The sequence below is a fragment of the Ascaphus truei genome, chromosome 1 (assembly GCF_040206685.1).
Source record: "Ascaphus truei isolate aAscTru1 chromosome 1, aAscTru1.hap1, whole genome shotgun sequence".
Classification (NCBI taxonomy): Eukaryota; Metazoa; Chordata; class Amphibia; order Anura; family Ascaphidae; genus Ascaphus; species Ascaphus truei.
Window position 1 is genome coordinate 495,095,704 of NC_134483.1, and position 25,434 is coordinate 495,121,137.

Consider the following 25,434-nt stretch of genomic DNA (forward strand, 5'->3'; position numbering starts at 1 on the left):
TACAGTAGACACAGAAAGAGTGAGCCTAGCCTGAGGTAGTGCAAACACGAGTCAGATCTACGTTAGGTACACAAGGTGGTGCACAAGGCATGTTTATTGTACGGATGTGGTAGCTGCCCCGCAGAGCGGAGCTCCACGTACAGGAAATCGGTGTTCAACGATCAAGAGAGACCTGTCAGAATGGAGGATCTGCACAGAGCAGAAGGTCCAGGATGGCAGGAAGAGAGACCTGTCAAAATGGAGGATCTGCACAGAGCAGAAGGTCCGGGATGGCGGGGAGAGAGAACCGTAGGAATGGAGGATCTGCACAGAGCAGAAGGTCCAGGATTGCGGTCCGAGAAAGAACACGCATATCAACTGTGCGTGGACGAAGAACAAGCTACAGAAGAGACTTTTGTGGGTTTGTTGTGGAATGGCGTGAAAGCAGTGGCTGAGCCGTGTTTATCATGTTTTTGTTCTCGGGATGATACCCCTGAGAATAATGAGCATGACAGTGTTATCCGATGGGAGGAACGAAATGGACTTTGTTATACCCCAATTAACAAACAGCCAGACGCTACCTCACATGGAAAGAAGGACAATACTTACCAAAATGGCGGTTCCCGCGTTCCCGGGACACCGCGTGGGCATGCTGCAGAAAGTCTTGCAACTTTGCAGTTTGCTAATTGTTGGTCAGGATTGGCGCCAATGAGAAAACTCCACCCCGATGGGGAGTTTGGCGCGAAAGCTGGAGCCGCGCCCTCATGGACTATGACTCACTTTGCACCTGTGCTGGGTCAGCCTACAAGTCTACGAGACATCCCCCTAGTTTCAACCAGGGGGAGTGGTTTGCAGTTCCACCGGATATCGATGGAGAAAGAAGGAGGAGGGGTTGCCAAACCCGCCCCTGCCCTTCAGTTGCGAAGAGCCATTGACCAGTACAGACCTCTGAAACGAGTGCCTCCGCTGGTGAATATGGCTGCAGTTGCTGATAAAGTGGACCAGAGTCCGTTGATCTCTACTCATCCCTACTCGGCTCCAGGAGGCTTCCTGATCATCCGTGTAGAGGGTGTGGAGACTGTGGCGTGTCTTTGCCTGCAGTGCAGACTGCCGGGCGGAGCCGTGGGCAGCGAGGCCCGATGCCCCCACTGTGGACTGCAGTACATGTGGCCCATGACCACTTTTGTACCGGTACAAGCGGTGGGAGTAGCAGGAAATGTCCCGATGCCGATCGACGAGCAGCTGGGAGCACTATGGAATGAGAGTGCAGGTCCCGCGGAGTCGGAGTCAGGTTCGGTGCTCCCGACGGAGAAACCCAGCCATCGGAGAGGTTATCACCGAGGAGCCCATCGCCGGTCTCCTACTGGGATGCCTCGGCCGAATTGCAAGTTAGAATCCTCGGACGAGGAGTGTGCTAGGCTGTCGAGTAAGATGGTCATAAAGAGAGACTGTCATACTATTGGTACGCCATGGAGAGATGCCATTCCCCGTGGTGTAGAGACGCGGAGTAGAGTGTCTCCAGTACCGCGACCACCCGATCGCCGGAGTCCCACTGCCGTGGTGACTAGTGGATCGGAAGGAGGTCGGTCCACCCCGACCCTGCGAGGTACTAAGATGACACAGTGCCTGTCGCAGACCCAGGGGGTGGAGGAGAAAGAAGAGCGAGTCCAGAGCCAGACTGGATCGCGCAGCAGACGGGCGTTGCCGGATGTCCTCGTGGAGGAAGAGATCCCGATTGGGGATCCAACCCAATATGGCGTCGAAGCACGTGCGTGAACGGAGGTGATTCCGGATGACCTGAGCGGCATCGAGTGGGAGATGATCGCGCCTCTACGGTCGAGCAGCGGAAGTCGTTCACCTCCTGCCAGACGGAATGGGCGCTCGAGTCGGAGAGTGAAGAGCCCAACTGCCGGTGAGAAAGAGAGACTTTGTGCCGAAGCCGAGACAGGTATTGCTGGGGAGCAGGTCGTAACCCTGCCTATACCTACAGTTCGGTCCCGTCCCCAAACCCCGTCCACACCCAAGGTTATCCCCAAGGCCCTAGCTAAAGCCCCTGTCCCCGTCACTATTTCATTCGGTCCAGTTCTAGCTTAGGGTTGTCAGGGGATTCCCGGGGTCCTATCCAAGAACGGACTGGAAGCCTGTACTGGGGAACGTCCGATGATGGATCGGAGGGTGGAGGGAGGATTTCTCGACGTGGGTCGATGGCCAGTGAGAGTTATAGCGCGCTGGGTATTGAGGGCGGACACTGGTCACAGAGTAAGAGCCAAGTGGGGCGATCTGAGGGTACGTCCGGGGTATCTTCGGGTGGGCCTGATGAGGAGTCGATAGAGGAGTCTATAGAACCTAGCTCCGAAGAACGGAAGGAGACTAGGTGGTGGGCCCCGTTGTACGAGGGGTATGTAGCCTGGTTCGACCGCACCCGATTTATCCTAGAAAGGGAGGGGGTGGTTGATCACTGGTGGGCTGCCGGGGACTTTGATGACGAGGCATACCTTAGGGCCCTAAGGGTAAGGTGGGATCGCATCCAGGCAGGCCTTATTATCCCAAAGGGGTCCGCAGGGTTGGATGACCCGGTAGAGACCGATGAGCCCCTGTCATGGGTGCTGCCCGGGGCGGCTGGCGAAAGTAAGTTGACCAGGACTTGCCGAGCTGAACGGGCTATTGCGGCAAAATACAGAAGGTCGCATGGGCTTGATTACCCGTATGTCCCGGAACCTCTAATGAGAGAGATAGAGGAGAATAGGGAGAGATGGCTTAGAAACGATATCCAGCACTATATCGTAGAAAAAGGGGGAGCCATTAAAGGAATTCAGGCTGAGCAGAGGGTAGCTCAACTTATGCGGGTCTGGAAGATAGGACGCAGTGTGTACATGCACAAAGTGGTGTATTGCAATGAGCGAGGGATACCACGGGAATACAGCGTGACTGTGCATGATGCCGCGGGGCGGGAGGTGAAGAAGCCAGATCCTCGACATTACTATTGATTGCCAAATTAGAGTGGTCTGCTTTTTCGTTAGCGCTCCCTGCTGGTCAGTGAGTGAGATGGGCTTGCATTATTATGTCAATGTGATGATGTTTGCCATGTTATTTGTGTGTTCTTTTGCAGTGTTTCCTGGCGCAAGGTACACCAAATTTAGGTCCCAGCCGGGACGGTGGGTATTAACCAGGGGGAGTATGTAGCCATGCATAATAATGACTGCGTACATCTTCCCTGTTGGCAGTAAGTACTGGTAAGTACAGGCCTGCCAACAGTAGTTATGGAGGTTTTCCCTCACACCCTGGTGTGGTGCCCTGTGTAAGGAAGGGAGTGGCTGTATGCTCTGAGTCCCTGGATAGTGACATCAGAGATGCGCCTGCCCCCTGAGGTATAAAGGGCACAACACTGTCAGTTAGCGGTGGCAAAGTAGTTGCAAGTGTTAGCCAGCAGTTGTGTGAAGCAGCTGGTAAAATGTATGCTCCGGCATAAGGGATTGGAGGAATACTTTTGTGACCCTAGTGCTGTAACTAGCGGTAGCAGAGTGACCAATCAAGTCTGTCTAAGCCACACTGTGTCCAGGGACCTGGCGCAGTGGTGATCTCCCTAGGAGAACGGGAATCCCACTTCAATACGGGAGGGCGTACCTGGCAAAGGGACAGCACGGAGAGATGTGCGGCTAGAGCCGGCAGCTGCATGGGGCAGTCTGCTACATCCCAACCTACAATAAAGATGCCATGTTCAAAGAAACCCCCACTGTGTGAGTGTGAGATTACTCTGCAGTAGCAGTCACCACCGAGAAGGAGTTCCTCACCAGGACAATCTCCCTGCGGAAGCATAGATCCTGATGAGGTGAGGCGCTGCACGTGAAGTAAGTTGGACTCGTAACCACTACCTCAGATACCTGTCCTGATGATATCCTCTATAACACCAAGCGGGAGACTCAGGAGTCCTGTTACTTGCAGGTGCACCACCACACACGACCTTGTAATGGGGACCGGTTAGACCACACGGGCCAATGTGAGATTGGGTGGGTCAGACAAGGGGGGTCCAGTCGTTACATATATATATATATATAGAGAGAGAGAGAGAGAGAGAGAGAGAGAGAGAGAGAGAGAGAGAGAGAGAGAGAGAGAGGAGAGATGAAAATAGTAGCGCCACTTACAAACCAGTGAACAATTGAATAACCTATAAAGTTGCTATACTTAATATTGAAAAACAATCCTATAGTACATATAATTATAATAATATTAACTAGATAAAACACTCTATTACAAAAATATACAATATATAATAATTAAATAAAAATGTCCAATGGTAATAGTCCAAACCCCAAATGTATTCCTGATTGGTGATACAGGAAATGCTTGTAGGATCCAGGGGTCCACGGCTGCTCTCACATGGAAGAACCACTTCCAGGCAAATTCTATAGAAACAAAAACAAAACAAAGAGCGCACGCCCCATAGTGTGATCCTGTACAGTTTAATGGGGGTGGGGGGGGTTGGTGGGGGGGATTAAAAACACTTACAAAGAATAAGTGAAAGTAGAGCAATTTGTGACAATAATATCACCACCGAAGCAGGCCGTCCCGTGAAGTCCCAAGGGACGTAAAATTACGACATTACGTCACCACGTTGTCTGCGTGCTTTACGGCCGGAGCATGCAGGATTGAATTTGAGGCCTACTCTGATGACACACTGCGTGGAGGACTTCAATTGATTGCGGATAAGAGCCGACACTATCGGATGCACAGCACAAGGGTTCCAGTTGGATTCCAAGTCTTCACGGGACGGCCTGCATCGGTGGTGATATTATTGTCGCAAATTGCTTTACTTTCACTTATTCTATGTAAGTGTTTTTAATCCCCCCCACCAACCCCCCCCCCCCATTAAACTGTACAGGATCACACTATGGGGCGTGCGCTATTTGTTTTGTTTTTGTGTGTATATATATATATATATATATATATATATACATAACCCCCCTTTGGGTGGGATTACCATGGTCTTAAATTGTTAAGTGTATATTGATGTAACAATAAAGCTGCTGTTGAATGAATAAAGTTCCTGATACCCATCATCGCCCAGCTGCACGAATCCAACACTCTGAAAAAGGTAACCAAATCTGAGTAAGCCAAGAGAATATAAGAGACATTGATGTAAACTCCCTATGAGCAAGGCAGGGAGGGTTACAAATAAATATATATTAGAAAATAAATAATGGCAAACTTAAAAACTCATATTTAGTACATGCTGTAAGCCTTTGAAACATCAGGGCACATATTTACAAAGTGGAGCAGTAATTACTACTAAATGGGTTATACATGTAGCCATGTGTAAAATTGGTGTACATATCTCTTTCTCATGCTGGCAGTAAACCTGGTAAGTATGCAGGAATGCCAGTAGTTATCATGGAGGTTTGCCCTCACACCCTGGTGAGGTGTCATATGTCCCATAGGAAGTGACAACATGCTGGTGTCCACGGTTAGTGACATCAGAGATGTGCCTGTTCCTAGGTGATATAAGACACAGCACTGCCTAAAGTTAGGATGTTGAGTTCCTGTTGTTGTGCTGCCTCTGTTCAGTAAGAGGCACATGGAGGTCTGCAACATTGTTGCAGTAGTCTGATGCAGAGCTGTGAGTCTGGCAGCACAAGGCAGACAGAGAAAAGCTGTTGGAGTGTTATGTAAGAGCTATGAGACAAGGAGCAAGTCGGAGTGCAGCTTAGAGCAGACAGAGAGAAGCTGGTGAATCTTCCTTAGGGGAGAGGTGGACGCAACTCCATTAGAAAAGGAGGAACCTTTCAAAGGGAAGCACTAATGATTATGTGTGGCTAAGAGACTACTGCGAGGGGCAGCTAGCCCACATCAAGCAATAAAGATGACCATAAAGATGACCTGGTTCAAGTATACCCTTGTGTGTAAGTGTGGAGTGATTACGCAGGGGGCTGCACCACAGAGGAGTTCCTCACCAGGACCATCCACAAGCGGATGCTGGGATCCTGATGAGGTGGAGGCGCTGCACTGGATCTAGGTAGGACTCAAGCCCACTACCTCAGCTGCCTCTCTGGGTTGGCAAATCCCCACACACCATCATGCGGGAGACTCAGGAGTCCTGTTGCCAACAGGTGCACCACCAGACATCACACTGTAATGGGGACTGGTTAGACCACAGGGGCCAATATGAGATTGGGTGGGTCAGGCTAGTCCAGAAAACCCGTTACATTTGGAGGCGCTGCTGAGATAGACCTGTCAACAGGACAGGCTTTTGCTAGGTCACTTGGAAACAGGGAGAGTGTCTGCTGCCACTTTGTGCTGCGTTGGGACGGACCTAGGGGTAGTCAGGGGTAGATGGCGTATTGTCAGTTCGCAGGGACGACCTAGGGGCCTGAAAGGAGTTGGGGGTTTGGAGCTGGGCTATAGCTGTCCTAGTCACCTTGAGGTAGTGCTAGTTGGTAGGATGCCAGAAGGGATAGCCTGTTAACGTGGTCAGGAATCCTGGAGAGGGTCTGCGCTAGGCTAACCAAGATAGGTAGACGCCCCAGTACTGCATGGAAGCCCCAGAGTACTCTAGCCCATTCCAGACCACTTACCGTAGGGAGCACAGGCTTGGGAGGAGACAGCTTATAAGACTGTGACCAGGGACCTGGCACAGGGACTATCTCCCAAAAGGGGATATAGGGAACCCACCAATTAAAGGAAGAGATACCTTTCAAATGGAAGTGCGGTGAACATGGGAGGCTGAATACACCCCATTGTGGAGGGCAGCTGGCCCACCGTACTAATAAAGATGATCCTGATTAAAGACACTCTCGTGTGCAAGTGTGGAGTTATTGCACAGAGAGAAGCACCACAGAGGAGTTCCTCATCAGAATCATCCCCAAGTGGACGCCGGGATCCTGATGAGGTGGAGGCGCTGCACTGGATATAGGTAGGACTCAGCACACTACCTCAGCTGCCTGTCTGGGTTGGCAAATCCCCACACACCATCATGCGGGAGACTCAGGAGTCCTGTTGCCAACAGGTGCACCACCAGACATCACACTGTAATGGGGACTGGTTAGACCACAGGGGCCAATATGAGATTGGGTGGGTCAGGCCAGTCCAGAAAACCCGTTACAATTGGAGGCGCTGCTGAGATAGACCTGTCAACAGGACAGGCTTTTGCTAGGTCACTTGGAAACAGGGAGAAGTGTCTGCTGCCACTTTGTGCTGCGTTGGGACGGACCTAGGGGTAGTCAGGGGGCTGATGGCGTATGTCAGTTCACAGGGACGACCTAGGGGCCTGAAAGGAGTGGGGAGTTTGGAGCCGGGCTACAGCTGTCCTAGTCACCTTGAGGTAGTGCTAGTTGGTAGGATGCCAGAAGGGATAGCCTGTTAACGTGGTCAGGAATCCTGGAGAGGGTCTGCGCTAGGCTAACCAAGACAGGTAGACGCCCCAGTACTGCATGGAAGCCCCAGAGTACTCTAGCCCATTCCAGACCACTCACCGAAGGGAGCACAGACTGGGAGGAAGGAGATACAGCAGACACTGAGAGAGTGAGCCTAGCCTGAGGTAGTGCAACACGAGTCCAGCCAACATTAGGTACACAAGGTGGTGCATCAGGGCAATCTTTATTGTACCGGTGTGGTGGCTGCCCCGCAGAGAGGAGCCCCATGTACGATAACTACTACGAGGGAATGACGACCGCAAGAATGGAGGATCCGCGCGGTGCGGATAGTCCAAAATGGCGGACGGAGGCTAATGGAGAGAGCGCACATGGTGTGCGTGCGGGTGAAGAGCATGCTACGGAAATGACTTTCACGAGCCTGCTGTGGAGTGGTGCCAAGGCTGTAGCCGCACCGTTTTGGTCCTACCTAGGGCCGCAGGGTACTACCCTGGAGGACATTGTTGTAACAAGTGGAGAACATTGTGAGAGTGACTGTCAGTCGACATACAAACAGATGAACACTACCTCATTCATTGAACAGACTGACAGTGCAACCCAAAATGGCGGCTCCCGCTTCCCTGGGAGACCGCGTGGGCCGAGTGCAGAGAATTCTGCACATGCAAAACTTGCAGGGAGTTGGCCAGGAGTGGCGCCAACAGGAAAACCCCGCCCTAATGGGGGGTATGGCGCGAAAGCTGCAGCCGCGCCGTCATGGACAGTGACTCACTCAGCCCCAGTGCTGGGTCACCCGATAAATCTATGGGACCTCCCCCTAATCTCAACCAGGGGGAGTGGTTTCCAATTGTGCCCCGTGGGCATGAATCCGGCGAGCCAAGGAACTGGTGAGCCGACGGCGCAATTACCTGAAGTAGTTCCGGCAGCTGGAGTGGTGTGCAAAAAGGAAGGGTACTTCGCACGCAAGGCAGCTGAAAGAAAACGGCTGGAATTGGCGGCAAAAGAGGAACCCCACCCTGTTGGGGATAAGGGCGCGAAATCGGAGGCCGCGCCCCCCAGGACTGTGAAAAGTTCAGCCCCTGTGCCGGGGCATCCAATTAACTTGTGGGACCCTCCCCAATATTCACCAGGGGGAGGGGTCTCTATCTCTGCCAGGCAAGACCCGAGTTGTCAGAGGGAGGAGCTGGATGTGAGCTTCCTGTTCCACCGTTGCGAGGAGCTGGTGAACAGGAGAGACCACTGTGCAAAGTGTCTCCCGTAACCAGCACTACCGAAAGCGAGATGGACATATATCCCTATTCATTGCCAAGAGGCTTCCTGGTAGTCAAGGCTGGGGACAAAGAGACATTGTGGTGCCTGTGCACGCAGGGCAGGTTACCCGGCGGAGAAGCTAGCACCACAGGAAGGTGTCCCCAATGTGGCATCCACTACCCAGGGGCCGTGCAGCCCTTCGTACCTGGGCAGACCGAGGAGGCTGGAGCGGACACAGCCATGCTGACGGCTGAAGCCCCGCGTGCGGCCTGCACCGAACCAGTTGATCCCGGAGAATGGGGATCGCTCCTAGTGATCGCAACGGAGCCTAGAGAGAAAGGGGTCTACAACCACGGTGAGAACCCGGAACCTCACCGTCGGTCCCCTGCGGAAGTGCCACTACTAGCGTCAGAGTCTACTTCATCGGACGAGGAGCAGGCAAGCCCGACATCGGTGGTGATGCGCCTACCGGCGGACCACTACAGCGGTGCTGCAAAAGAACCAGCACTTACCTGTGTCGCAGCGGAGCGGAGTCTCGAGGTGCCGAGATCGCCTGTGCGGAGACAACCGGAGCGGTGGAGTCCCACGGCCGTGGTGACTTACAGCGCGGAAGGAGGAGAAGATCCCATCCCGAGCCGACGGAGCGGTGAGATACATCCTTACCCTCCCCAGGCGCCGGTGGTGGCAACGGCGGAGGAAGGCCTAGCCCAGGCCCGAGCGGAGCGGAGAGCAGAACCATCACTTCCGGCGGCGGATGACGTTGTGGAGGAAGAGATCCCGCATGGGGATCGATCGCAAGATGGCGGAGTATCCGGTTCCGGTGATGACGTCACTTCCGGCGGAGGTAGCAGAACGACCAGAGAGAGAACCACAACGCCTCAGCGATCGGGCAGTGCTTCCCGATCACCTGTGACAACAAAGAGCTGGCAGGCATCGAGGAGAGCCGAGAAGGGTGAGGCTCAGCCAGCGGAGAGTCCTCGCAATGATACGGGACTATCCGAAGGCAGAGAGCGGGTCGGAACCCCGCGGATGCCCATTTCCTGTCCCTATGCCCAACCCCATGCCCTAGGTAATGCCCTTTTCCTGTGGGTCCACATCCAGTTTGGGAGTGTCGGAAGGGTCCCAGGAAATCGGTGAGGAACGGACTGGGGAGAGACTGAACAGCTATGCCTCTGATGGTGGGTCGAGGGGTGGAGGGCAGTTGGGAAAAGTATCCGATGGGTACCCAGTGTGGCCATAGTTAAGTCTCAGGATAGCTCCAAACAAGAGAGGTGGTCTAGGCCTCTTTCATCAAGGACCTCTGGGATATCCTCTTGGGGGGATGCAGAGGAAGGGGACTCAATAGAGTCAGAGAAAGGTAAGGAAATCCGGTGGTGGGCCCCATTATTTGAGGGCTATGTGGCCTGGATGGATCGTACGCGATTCCTTATCCGAAGGGAGGATATAGTGGATTACTGGTGGGCAGTAGGAGAATTTACACCGGCCCAGAGGAAGAGGGAGATGCAGGAACGATGGTTTCAGATATGTCAGCATAATATAGAGCCTATGGGGCCTGGGATATTATCTGACCCCGTGGACACAGACGAGCCCCTGTCATGGGTGTTGCCAGGGAGGGCAGAGAACGCAGAGCTGACTAGGAGCAGCCGGGCCGAGAGGGCTATTATAGCCAAGTACAAACACTCGCATGGCCTGGAATACCCATACGTCCCTGAGCCCCTCATGGAGGGAGAAATTGAGTTTGAAATGGGTTCTACTGATGAGGATAGGGGATATGGCACTGATGAGGAGGAAGGATCAGGGGAAGAAGATTGGGATCCTGGCGGGTTACATGAGAAGTGTCACCCAGAGGGTTACAGCATTGCTGCTTTAAACCCAGTGGACCATGCTGTGCGTAGGCCACCTTAAAAGGGTATGGTAGTACCACTAATGGATACTCCATCAAGGAGTAATCCTGGTTGTTATCATCTAAAGTTAGGATGTATCTGTTATATGTTATGCTGAAAAGATATGTACTGTAATGAGTATTGTTGTGTTTTGCAGTGCTACCTGAAGGAAGGTAAAGATGGCGGATTCCGGCGCAACTGCGGATGACTGACTCAGAGAGGCTGCTGGGATACTTCAAAAACTTTATTAGTCCAAACACACAAGGGCTAACACCGCATTCTCCCCCTCAACGCGTTTCACCCTTAGGAGTAGGGCTTCGTCTTGGAGTGGGGAGAAGCGGATGCTGCCTACTTAAATACAGAAAAAGCCCGCGAAAACGGGAACATATGCATTAAAACATTAACTCCTCCAATGCCTGTAGCTATTATATATGTTGTCAATCAAGTAATCAGTACTCAGTACTTATATACATTGTTGAACTCACGATAATATGTTAACATTTTGTTTGTACATATACATAAAGGATGTCATTTACACTCAGGTAAATCATTGGAGAATTGAATAAAAATAAGTAAAAAGTGGCTGCAAATACTGCTAAAGCCTGGTGTGTATCCAACTGATTTAAGCTAACAGCCTATATTGATTGTGCATAGGTTTCCACTCAAACACATATTATACATTGTGAAAATAAATAAACAATGTACATTATTGGGCTGATTATTGCATCATATATTGGACTATGACCAGGTACTGGAAGAAAGAGAATAGGAAAGAGATAGGAGAGAAGGGGAGGGGGGGGGAAAGAAGCGGGGGAGGGGGAAAGGGGGGGGGGGAGAAGGGGAAAAGGGGGGGGGGGGAGAGAAAGGAAGGGGGGGGAGGGGGAAGGGAAAATGGGGAAAAGGGGAGTGTGGGAAAAAAAGCCAATGAAACATAGTCACAGGGGATAGCATTAGGACTATGTGCCCTTACCCTGCGGTCATTATATCTCAATCTTAAGAGATAAAATTCAGAGAAACAAATTTTCTAAAGAAAACAACGTAGATCCCAATCAATGTTAAGTCCGTTGGGCTGTAGAGAACCCAATGTATGTATCCAGTGTGCCTCTCTCTGGTGTAAAATCCTTAGTCTATCCCCTCCTCGGGGTGGTAATACTATGTGTTCGATGGCACAGCATTTGAAATTCTCTACAGAACCCAACGGACATACATTGAAATGCAAAGGTACCGGATGTGTAATATCGTGTTTTTTAATTAACCTGAGATGTTCCATAATGCGGATTTTAAGGATTCTACTGGTTAGTCCTATATATTGTTTGTTACAACCGCATTTTATGAGGTAAACCACGAAATTGGTCTGGCATGTTATAAACGTTTTAATGGGGAATCTACGTGTTTCATCATAATTTGAGAAATGTTTAGTCTTAATCATATTTGGACATATTTTACAATGCCCACATTTGAACGAGCCAATTAACTTTGGGAACATAGACCTACTGGTACTGTTGCGGTTGGTTGGTTTTAACATACTGGGCGACAGAAGGTTCCCTAGAGTAGCAGCCTTGCGAAAAACTATTTTTGGGCCCATGCTGACCAGTTTAGCCAAAAGAGGGTCTAAGGACAAAGTAGTCCAATGTTTGCGTATAATGGCTTTAATACCATTGGCCTGCTCACTAAAGTTTGTAATGAAGAAAGGGGGTCCCATGTCATCTCTTTGTGTGACCTTTGTTTGTTGACGAACATTCATATCTATGAGTTGTTCTCTATTGGTGTCTAGGGCATTTTGATACGCCAGATCAAGGTCCCTAGCGTCATACCCCCTTGACAGGAATCGCTCCCTCATCTCGCGCGCCCTCTGTTCAAAGGACCCCAAAGTAGAACAGTTCCTGCGTAACCGCAGGAACTGTCCCTTCGGAATACCTCTGACAAGAGGGCGAGCATGACAGCTTTTAGCATGAAGTAGTGAGTTTCTGGCGTTTTCCTTCCTGTAGATGTCAGATTGGATGTTTTTTTCCAAATCCACATATAGATTTAAATCCAAAAATTTAATTTGATATATAATAGCTACAGGCATTGGAGGAGTTAATGTTTTAATGCATATGTTCCCGTTTTCGCGGGCTTTTTCTGTATTTAAGTAGGCAGCATCCGCTTCTTCCCACTCCAAGACGAAGCCCTACTCCTAAGGGTGAAACGCGTTGAGGGGGAGAATGCGGTGTTAGCCCTTGTGTGTTTGGACTAATAAAGTTTTTGAAGTATCCCAGCAGCCTCTCTGAGTCAGTCATCCGCAGTTGCGCCGGAATCCGCCATCTTTACCCGATTTTCTTCTGACGGTGGCACGCAGGAGTAGCTGAGGTGAGCAGGCCCCAGACCGGAGATGCAGGTGAGGTAAGCAACCAACAAACCCCCTGCACCGGTCAATCCGTGGCCCAGCGGAGCTCCCTCATGCGCTACCCCAGTGACTGACAGCCATACAGTTGCCACACTGCATACGGAAGCGCAGGACAGATCTCCACAAACTTTGCACTCTTTCTGTCAGCAGCTCGTTTAAGCATTGTGGCTATTGGCTATACCTGGGACTTCCTTTTCCTTTAAACTGCGTCAGCAGTATTTGGAAGTAATCCAGTGTCAGAGACACATGGATTTTATACACACACAGACCAAGAGTAACACCAGCATGGACACTGTACCTGTACTTGATACAGAGGTTTTATTTAGTTGCTGCAATACTGCCAATCGCACCTATAGGGCAGAGGCTATTTTTAGCAATACCCCTGAATTTTTATGTGAGGATACTGCGGACCTCAAGTTACATTTTGTTAAATTAGAGAAATGTTTACTATTAAGACAGAGAATTTGGTGGGAAATAACCACCATGGAAAATTACATTCGTGTAAAACGTATTCCTAGAGGTTTACGCCATACCAAAACCCCCTCCTTCGGGTTCGCCAATGTTGAATTTGAACAACAATGGTGCATAATCCTTGAGGATTGTTCATTTAAACTAATGGACCTAATTATTAGACAGAAATCCCAAGAATACAAATTAGTGTCCAAACAAATTTTGGAACTACAAGATAAAATGAAAGCCTTTTCAACAATGGATAATTTCAAGGAGCTAGATAGTAAAACAGCTAGCAAACTCAACAAACAAGAGAAAACCATTATGCTCAACAAACAGTCTAAATTTGAGCGCGATAAGGCGGACTATGATTTGCACCAGATTTACATGTGGCAGAAGTTACCAGCCAGAACCAAAGGCAAGCCCAAATATAAGAAATCAAACAAGGAAGGAGGGGGGAAATCAATCCTAAAGGGAAACAAAGCTAACGAATCTTCTTCACATGCTGTATCCTTCTCATTTTCCGAGAGTGACTTCAACCCCTCGTCAGGGGATGAGATGGCAGGAACCAGCGAGATGACGGGTACAAATAGACCGGCCATACAGAAGCCCTCAAAAAACGGGGAAGGACGAGAAGAGGCAGGAGAAAGAACATTCACTGGGATGCCATCCAAGAGATTAAAAATCTAACTATGGAGAACAGTAATGTTATTAATATCTCCAAACATGAACTGACTCAATCAGAACTATCTGTGCTGCATCTTGGACTCTCATTTGCTCCTAATACCCAATTTAACTTGTTTTCCACTTTGGTAGACGTATTCAAGTTTACGCGTAAACTAACTTTGAAACGCTTCTTCTTTTCCAGGAACCAAAATCCCAATACATTGTTACCCATATTTGACACTAACCCTGTTGTTCCAATTTCCCTAGGTTTCGAAGACCAGTGCAGGGAGCAGGACCTCATGGATCTCTTCAATGAGAATAACACAATTGATGACCCAGCAGAGTTTCTGGGTAGTACTAACTCTGGGTTTAAAAAGAGGTCTTTGTTCTATCCCTCATATATGAGAGGGCAGTACATCGACATCTTCCAGAGAGCCATTGAAAGAGATCTAACGCTCCTTGCAAAAGGCATAGGAACTAGGGGACATCAGTTAGATAACTTAACAGTAGAACAAAGGGCAGCCTTAAAATCACTAACTAACAATGACTCTATTCTTGTTAGAAAGGCGGATAAAGGTGGCGCTACTGTGGTGGTTGACAGAGATTACTACACAGCAGAGGCACAGCGACAATTGAGTGACCCTGATACCTACCGTGTCCTTGACAGGGACCCCACCATCCAATTCAGCAGAGAGTTCTTGGACCTCATGGATGAAGGTGAGATGCTATACGTTCTCACACCAAATGAGCGGGACTTCCTCACCACTCCAGATCCCATCACTCCTATTTTTCATCACCTCCCCAAAATTCACAAGACACTGGTTGCACCCCCGGGTAGACCTATTATTTCTAGTATTGGTTCACTGGGTGAACACCTTTCACAATACATTGATCACTTTTTACAGCCACTCGTGCACTCACTTCCGTCCCACATTATTGACACAAAACACATTTTATCTTTACTCACTCCCATTACCTGGCACACTCACTACATCTGGGTTACACTAGATGTAACTTCTTTATATAACATCATCAAGCACGATCATGGCCTCACTGCCACAGAATTTTTTCTGCACAACCACTCCACTCTATCTCAAGTTCATATAGCCTTTCTTCTTGATAGTATTAAGTTTTCACTCACGCACAACTATTTTCTTTTTGACCAACAGTTTTATCTCCAAACACGTGGGACAGCTATGGGGACGTCCTTTGCCCCCTCCTACGCCAACCTCTTCATGGGTTGGTGGGAGATGTCCCACGTATTTGGAGATTCCAATCCCTTTAGACATCATGTGGCGTTTTACAAGCGCTACATTGATGATCTCATTTTGATCTGGAGTGGTGGAGAGGAAGAGCTTCTGAAGTTTTTTGAGTATCTGGCTGACAATACGCTTAATCTGAGATTCACCCATTCCTATGATAAATATCAAATTAAATTTTTGGATTTAAATCTATATGTGGATTTGGAAAAAAACATCCAATCTGACATCTACAGGAAGGAAAACGCCAGAAACTCACTACTTCATGCTAAAAGCTGTCATGCTCGCCCTCTTGTCAGAGGTATTCCGAAGGGACAGTTCCTGCGGTTACGCAGGAACTGTTCTACTTTGGGGTCCTTTGAACAGAGGGCGCGCGAGATGAGGGAGCGATTCCTGTCAAGGGGGTATGACGCTAGGGACCTTGATCTGGCGTATCAAAATGCCCTAGACACCAATAGAGAACAACTCATAGATATGAATGTTCGTCAACAAACAAAGGTCACACAAAGAGATGACATGGGACCCCCTTTCTTCATTACAAACTTTAGTGAGCAGGCCAATGGTATTAAAGCCATTATACGCAAACATTGGACTACTTTGTCCTTAGACCCTCTTTTGGCTAAACTGGTCAGCATGGGCCCAAAAATAGTTTTTCGCAAGGCTGCTACTCTAGGGAACCTTCTGTCGCCCAGTATGTTAAAACCAACCAACCGCAACAGTACCAGTAGGTCTATGTTCCCAAAGTTAATTGGCTCGTTCAAATGTGGGCATTGTAAAATATGTCCAAATATGATTAAGACTAAACATTTCTCAAATTATGATGAAACTCGTAGATTCCCCATTAAAACGTTTATAACATGCCAGACCAATTTCGTGGTTTACCTCATAAAATGCGGTTGTAACAAACAATATATAGGACTAACCAGTAGAATCCTTAAAATCCGCATTATGGAACATCTCAGGTTAATTAAAAAACACGATATTACACATCCGGTACCTTTGCATTTCAATGTATGTCCGTTGGGTTCTGTAGAGAATTTCAAATGCTGTGCCATCGAACACATAGTATTACCACCCCGAGGAGGGGATAGACTAAGGATTTTACACCAGAGAGAGGCACACTGGATACATACATTGGGTTCTCTACAGCCCAACGGACTTAACATTGATTGGGATCTACGTTGTTTTCTTTAGAAAATTTGTTTCTCTGAATTTTATCTCTTAAGATTGAGATATAATGACCGCAGGGTAAGGGCACATAGTCCTAATGCTATCCCCTGTGACTATGTTTCATTGGCTTTTTTTCCCACACTCCCCTTTTCCCCATTTTCCCTCCCCCCCTTCCTTTCTCTCCCCCCCCCCTTTTCCCCTTCTCCCCCCCCCCCTTTCCCCCTCCCCCCCTTCTTTCCCCCCCCCTCCCCTTCTCTCCTATCTCTTTCCTATTCTCTTTCTTCCAGTACCTGGTCATAGTCCAATATATGATGCAATAATCAGCCCAATAATGTACATTGTTTATTTATTTTCACAATGTATAATATGTGTTTGAGTGGAAACCTATGCACAATCAATATAGGCTGTTAGCTTAAATCAGTTGGATACACACCAGGCTTTAGCAGTATTTGCAGCCACTTTTTACTTATTTTTATTCAATTCTCCAATGATTTACCTGAGTGTAAATGACATCCTTTATGTATATGTACAAACAAAATGTTAACATATTATCGTGAGTTCAACAATGTATATAAGTACTGAGTACTGATTACTTGATTGACAACATATATAATAGCTACAGGCATTGGAGGAGTTAATGTTTTAATGCATATGTTCCCGTTTTCGCGGGCTTTTTCTGTATTTAAGTAGGCAGCATCCGCTTCTCCCCACTCCAAGACGAAGCCCTACTCCTAAGGGTGAAACGCGTTGAGGGGGAGAATGCGGTGTTAGCCCTTGTGTGTTTGGACTAATAAAGTTTTTGAAGTATCCCAGCAGCCTCTCTGAGTCAGTCATCCGCAGTTGCGCCGGAATCCGCCATCTTTACCCGATTTTCTTCTGACGGTGGCACGCAGGAGTAGCTGAGGTGAGCAGGCCCCAGACCGGAGATGCAGGTGAGGTAAGCAACCAACAAACCCCCTGCACCGGTCAATCCGTGGCCCAGCGGAGCTCCCTCATGCGCTACCCCAGTGACTGACAGCCATACAGTTGCCACACTGCATACGGAAGCGCAGGACAGATCTCCACAAACTCTACCTGAAGGAAGGTTCCGCAAATTTAGATCCCAGCCGGGTCGTTGGGTTCCACCAGGGGGAGAATGTAGCCAAGTGTAAAATTGGTGTACATATCTCTTTCTCATGCTGGCAGTAAACCTGGTAAGTATGCAGGAATGCCAGTAGTTATCATGGAGGTTTGCCCTCACACCCTGGTGAGGTGTCATATGTCCCATAGGAAGTGACAACATGCTGGTGTCCACGGTTAGTGACATCAGAGATGTGCCTGTTCCTAGGTGATATAAGACACAGCACTGCCTAAAGTTAGGCTGTTGAGTTCCTGTTGTTGTGCTGCCTCTGTTCAGTAAGAGGCACATGGAGGTCTGCAACATTGTTGCAGTAGTCTGATGCAGAGCTGTGAGTCTGGCAGCACAAGGCAGACAGAGAAAAGCTGTTGGAGTGTTATGTAAGAGCTATGAGACAAGGAGCAAGTCGGAGTGCAGCTTAGAGCAGACAGAGAGAAGCTGGTGAATCTTCCTTAGGGGAGAGGTGGACGCAACTCCATTAGAAAAGGAGGAACCTTTCAAAGGGAAGCACTAATGATTATGTGTGGCTAAGAGACTACTGCGAGGGGCAGCTAGCCCACATCAAGCAATAAAGATGACCTGGTTCAAGTATACCCTCGTGTGTAAGTGTGGAGTGATTACTTAGGGGGCTGCACCACAGAGGAGTTCCTCACCAGGACCATCCACAAGCGGACGCTGGGATCCTGATGAGGTGGAGGCGCTGCACTGGATCTAGGTAGGACTCAAGCCCACTACCTCAGCTGCCTGTCTGGGTTGGCAAATCCCCACACACCATTATGCGGGAGACTCAGGAGTCCTGTTGCCAACAGGTGCCCCACCAGACATCACACTGTAATGGGGACTGGTTAGACCACAGGGGCCAATATGAGATTGGGTGGGTCAGGCTAGTCCAGAAAACCCGTTACATACAGTATGTTGAATTTGTAAGAAACACTGACACAGAAACAGGTAAAGACAGTGAGAAAGATTAGATGACTAGGTCTACATCCTTCAGTAACTGATAAGGACATTCCCCTGTGACAGATAGTGTGTAGCCCAAAAAATTGCTGTTTTTTTTTTAACTTCACGTTATGAGTCCTAATCTAACAGAGCTTTGTGAATCTAGTCCTTAGTGTCAGACCTTGCGTTAACTTTGCATACTAATGAACCTAAAGTGAAAAGTTAAGAATATCTTCTATTTTGTTAAAAAAAAAAAAAATCTTCAAAGTAATTTCATTGCATGGAACTATTTTATAAACATGCCCACAATTTAAATCTTGTATTGTCAGTAACGAAAAATGAATCAACACTGTTAAGTCAGCTTTATCTCTACAGTATGTGCACCAAGCTTCTACTGAATCTACTTAAAATGCTACACTTCACAAAGCAAAAGATTACTTGTTCTCACATTTCTTTTAAGACACATTTGCATATTAGACTACCATAAAAAAGGAATGCCGCAAAAACCCAGCTTAATTAGTGTACTCCTATTGCATGGCAATCGTCCTGATTATCAGATAAGTCTGTTTAACAGGATGGCACTGTCGTAATTGCAGTACATTACAATTCACCACCATTCTGCATGTATGCAACCTGAATGCAAACATGATTTGCAAGAAGAAGAGGCATTTAAAAAACACAGTTTTCAGTAAGACCCACCCTCATAATGATAATTACAACACAATATGACAAACAAAGAACGTAGAATATGTAATTAAAAGCTTCCGCTTGTATGGTCTGGTTTAAATTTATTTACATAACAGAGATCATGTGAACAGGGACACATATAATTAGAAGTTAAAAAGAAGCTTAACACCTACAGCCAGATGCACTAAGCTACATCAGGCTATTTAGCCTCACGTTAACCTAAATTAACGTTAGGTTAATTATAACACTAAGCACTAAAGCAAATAACCTAATGTTATCCTAGTGCTACTCTTTAAATAACGTATGATTATTTTTACTCCGGTCATTAGCGTTAATGGTACAGTAGAGACTGCGATTATTCTAACACAAACCAGTGGCATTTACCAAGAAGACCCAAGAATAGCCTGAAGAATATGCCTTAAACGCGCCTTAAACTAGCCCCAGCATTTCTGCATTGATTAATGGCCTATCAGATTAACAGTGGGGGTCCCTGGCAGTCCCATTCAAACTGAATTGGACTGCCAGGGACCCCTGCTGTGTTAATCCTATGGGTCGTTAGTCAATGCAGAAATACCTTAAACATGTCTCAAAATAGCCCAGAACATACCCAGCACATACCCTGAATGTAACCAGGCTAGTTTAAAGCAAGCGTTAGAATAATCGTGGCCTCGTCTGTATGCAAAAGACAAAGACCTTTTGTAGTACAGTGACAAGTGCTATATACAGTATATATCCCCTGAATACATCCTTTATTTAAATATACTTTGCATATCCTATTGGCACACTGTATACCCCAGGTGTGCTATTTTTTTAGTACAGGTGTCTCTCCACGTGTCTGAAGGGAGGTTTCAGTGTATGTATGTATATATATATATATATATATATATATATATATATATATATATATATATCATACGAACCAGCCCAAAGACCAGTAAAGAGACAGCAACCAGCGAGGTGTAATCCAAAATAATCTGTATTGAAATGAACAGATACACGAAAGCCAACGTTTCGGTCTCTCAGGGAGACCTTCCTCAGGGCCGTGCAAACACCACACTAACAGTGACCCTACTTATATACCCACACCCCTAGTGCAACCAATTAAACATAACCAATCACCAGCAACCTGTCATTATTTACCTGTTGTGCAGCTGAGCACCATTAAGCAACAACATCTGGTGTACAACAGGGTCCCCCTGTGGAATTTCTCATGTTACTGATTGAGGTTATTCTACATAAAAACTTTTTCAGGTTCGAGAAACACCATTACTTACAGCTGACAGGGACGGCCATGGGGTCAAACATGGCGCCGTCCTATGCGAATCTGTTCATGGACCTGTACGAGCGGACCCATATACTCCATGATGTGTCTTATGGACACCACATTGTCAAATATCTACGCTACATTGATGATGTGTTCATCTTGTGGGATGGCAGTGAAAAGGATCTGCTAGCGTTTGTGGCTTCTTTGAATAACATTCCTTCCACCATACTCTCAGTCACAGCTCTAAGGAAATTGCTTTCTTAGACACGATTGTATATAAGTCTGGGGGCTCATTGGCTACAAGACTGTACCGGAAGAGCACAGACAAGAATTCATTGCTGTGGGCATCCAGCCACCATCCCTTGCCACTCAAAAGGGGTCTCCCCTACTCACAGCTTTTAAGAGTGAAGAGGATTACAACAGATCCAGCGGAGACCGAAAGGGCTTTGGGTCAGATGGCTGCCCGCTTCCGAGAGAGGGGCTATTGTGAAAAGGACATCCAATACGCCTTACAAAAGGTGGAACAGGTTGACAGGAATGTATTGCTGACATCAGTGTCCAAAAAACCGGAGACCAACAGACTCAACATAGTCAGCACTTTTAGCACCGCCTCCAATGACATCAGGCGATGCATCCGGGGGAATTGGCGGATCTTACAAAATGATGAGAGGATAGGCACATGTGCCAAAGAACCACCGTTGTTCTGCTTCCGTCGCGGCCCTAGTATTGGTGACATGGTGACAGGATAGGATCCAATAGAGAAATATGCCACCTCCAAGACCTGGTTGGCCAAGAAACCAGGCTCATATCGGTGTCATGGCTGTACTAACTGCCAGTTCATGCAATTAGGCCCCAGCTACAATCATCCCCACAGTGGCATTCCTATCAAACTCCAACAGGCACTTAATTGTGAGTCCAAATTCGTGGTATACTATATCAGATGCCCTTGTGGACTCCTATACATTGGAAAAACTGTGAGGATGCTGAAGGAGCGGATGGCCATGCACCGTACTACGATCAGGAAAGCCCTAGTGAGTGGTGGCGATGACATGGACCTTAAATGTCTCCCTGTCGCGAGACATTTTAAAGAACATAGACACTCCTTAGCAACGCTTAGATGCATGCCTATCCTGCAGGTCCCTATTCCTACGCGTGGTGGTGACAGGGGCAAGATCTTGCTACAACAGGAGGCCAGGCTCATTTTTGAACTGTGGACCATGGCACCAGGTGGACTGAACGAAGAGTTAAAACTGGGCTGTTTTTTGTAAATTGTTTATGTTTACCTGCGCATTGATTTTTACTTGCTTGGATGTTTGACCATGTTTGAATGTCTATTTTTATGTTTGCATGTACAGTTTGACGGGTGGACACTGTTCCTCCATAGCTTCACTTCCCCTGCACACTGTCACTTCCTTGTTTTTATTGTCATTTTATTGTCATTATTTATGTTGTGGGGTGCAGCTGGTACTCCTGGTACCTTCACCACTGCCTTTTGTGGCTTTAATTTCAGCCACAGGCTTCTTTGGCTCGTGTGTCTGCCTTGTATTGGTGCTGTGGGTGCAGCGCTGCCCTTTCTATCAGTTTTTACTACTGCGCCTGCGCGGACTGTGTGCTGGCGTCCTTGGTTGCCAGGGTTCCTCCATTAGGGTACTGCGTGCCTTTCCAGTGCGCAGTGATGTTTCCCATTGGCTCCCCGGCTCACCCTTTGCCCTATGACGCGCAGGCTAGTCAGGTGACGCGCTGCAGCTCCCGACACCAGTCGCAGGCTATGGACATCAGAGCAGGCAGCCTTGATCACGAGAGGGGTTTCCCTGCTCGTGGATCTAGGACATCAAACGCAGATGTCTGAGTTGGCTGCCTTTGATTACTATATTGCTTTTTCCTGCTTGTGGATCCGCATGGCTCCTTTTGGTCCAGGCATTGGTTGTTGCTTAATGGTGCTCAGCTGCACAACAGGTAAATAATGACAGGTTGCTGGTGATTGGTTATGTTTAATTGGTTGCACTAGGGGTGTGGGTATATAAGTAGGGTCACTGTTAGTGTGGTGTTTGCACGGCCCTGAGGAAGGTCTCCCTGAGAGACCGAAACGTTGGCTTTCGTGTATCTGTTCATTTCAATACAGATTATTTTGGATTACACCTCGCTGGTTGCTGTCTCTTTACTGGTCTTTGGGCTGGTTCGTATGATTTGTGGATTACTATGGGACTAGCAACTGCCTTTTGCTTTACATTAGAGTGCTGACTGCTTTATTTTTATATATATATATATATATATATATATATATATATAGCAACTGTAAATATTACTGTATGTTCATTTACATGTCTTAGACAGGTCTGCAACCCTGTCTTTCCCCATTATCGCCCAGCATACAGCGCTTCCACTGCAGCAAGGGATTCTGGGAAATGACATGCAAATGAGCACTCATCTCATCCCAGCCTCTGTCTAAAAGCTGTGTTTATAACAGCATGCATTGGCTTGAGGATTTGCTTGTGTAATACGAGCTTGAGACAAAAGGTGGCACTCAGTGCTCATTTGCATGTCATTTCCCAGAATCCCTTGCTGCAGTGGAAGCGCTGTATGCTGGGCGATAATGGGGAAAGACAGGGTTGCAGACCTGTCTAAGACATGCAAATGAACATACAGTAATATTTACAGTTGCTATATGCTTTACTGTGGAGGGTTTTTGTCACATTTTTTACCCACCATAACCTTAATAATTGTGGTATATATATATATATCATTTTCATTATTCTATATATATTGTCACTATTATCCACCTGAGCGCTACTTAATTTTGTGTTGGTCTTTGATATTGATATATATATATCTATATATATCAATATCAAAGACCAACACAAAATTAAGTAGCGCTCAGGTGGATAATAGTGACAATATATAGAATAATGATAATAAATTATATGAATCAATAAAAATCCTAATAAAAATCAACACACTTTTAACTACATATAACTTCAAACCATAAAGTGATAGTGAAAAAAACAAAGTCCAAAATAAATGTTCCACTTGGAAAATCCAGAGAGATAAAGGTCCCAATTGATGATCCAGTGAGCGTCTTTGCAGCTTCAGATAAAAGTGGTATAGCCAACGACTATGAATCTAAGAACAAAAAACAAACAGAAGCGCAAGCTCCATAGCATGTAACTGTTTAAACAAAAGAGTACATTTATTATAAACTGCAGCCCAAAGGAAATGCACTTACAGGATTAAAAAAAGCAACTGTCATGGATCGGGGGACTCGCTCTTCCCAGCGTGTCCCCGTCACCTTGGTTCCTCCAGCTAACCCTTCCGCTCGGCACGCTCCGGTTTGCGGTCTGCGTGCATGCGCGGTCCCCTCACTGTGCGTGCGTTCCCGGTCCCTGGTCTCCCGTCAGGGGACTCACGCCCCTCGGCGTACCTCCGTCTCCCTACCTGGTTCCTCCGCTCCTTCTCCCTCTCATACTCTCCAGCCGAGCACCTCCTCCGCAATGCGTCCCCACGCTCTGGTACTCGCGGTTCGCTCGCACGTGACTGTGTTACAGAGGGCGCACGCACCCGCTCTACTTACCAACCCTCCCCAGGTACTGGCTCCTCCCCCCAGAGGTTGCAGGCTATTACCCTAGATTACCTCCCTGTCTCCTCCCCTGCACTCGAACACCTATCCCTGCAAGCTCCCAGGCAAACCCCTGCTCCACCCCTTCCTGCTATTTGTCCTCCCTCCTTTATAACCCCAGTCTGTCCTCTCTATCCTTGCTCTGCATAGCTTTCCTGTAGCTCCTGTGTGTGCAGTGTCTATACCCAGCTCCCTTGTTCTGTTTCAGCTCTGGTTCCTGTCCCTGCCCCCGTTTGGATTCCCTTGGTTTGAACTTGAACTGTGCTTTGGACTTTGACTACGCTGCCTTCTCCTGCCCTTGTACCCTGGCTTTCGGACATCACTACGCTGTTCTCTCCAATCCTTGGACTCTGGCTTTTGGACTCAGCAAGTATAACGTTATCCCTTACTCACCAGGCACGGCAACGCAACTACCACACTCCGGGCACGCCCTCACTGCTGTGGGTGCATGTTATACCCTTACCCACCTCAGTACTGGGGACTGGCCAGGTCTGCGGGCATACAGGCATTACATTATGCAGAGCCCAACAAATGCAGACCCCCCTGAGGTGGGCCAAGGCGTTTCCATTGAACACTGGCAATTCCTAAGCAATCAACTCACTGATATCACTGAGAAACTTTCTACCTTATCTCTCCGGGAATCTCCTGTGACACCACCTACCCCGGTCCCAATACCTCCAAGTAATCCGGGACCACGTATTCCACCCCCCAACCGGTATGACGGGGACCCCCTCGCTTGTCAAAGATTTCTGAATCAGTGTGAGTTCCAATTCGAAATGTCCCTGTCCCACTTCCCTACTGGTCGTTCCAAGGTGGCCTACGTCTATGCCCTACTCACTGGTGACGCCCTCGCTTGGGCTTCTCCCCTCTGGGAACACAAATCCGACCTAACCCAGGATTATCTCAAATTCCGCCATGAGTTCCAACAAGTCTTTAATACACCAGCGCGTAGGGTGACTGCTGCTTTCTCTTTATTTCATCTCTCCCAGGCTCGTAGGTCAGCTGCAAGATACGCGGTGGAGTTCCGTACCATCGCTGCAGAAACCCAGTAGAACGATGAAGCACTCGCTGCAGCATACTGGCATGGTTTGTCCAAATCTCTCAAAGATGACCTTGCAGCTCACGCCCGGCCTTCATCTCTCGAGGAACTCACTGCTCTCAGTATCCGGATGGATCAGCACACTCAAGAACGATACCACGAGCGTCACCGCTCTCATTCTCTCTCATCCTTGCCTGTTTCTCTTTGGTATCCTCCACTGCCCTCCCCTGCGTTGGACGCTCCCAAACCGATGCAGATTGGTAGCCAACAGCTTCGGGCCGCTGAGAAAGCACGACGTCGGGAGATGGGACTCTGCTATTACTGCGGTTCCCCAGAACACCAACTTCGTCAATGCTGCTTGAAACCGGGA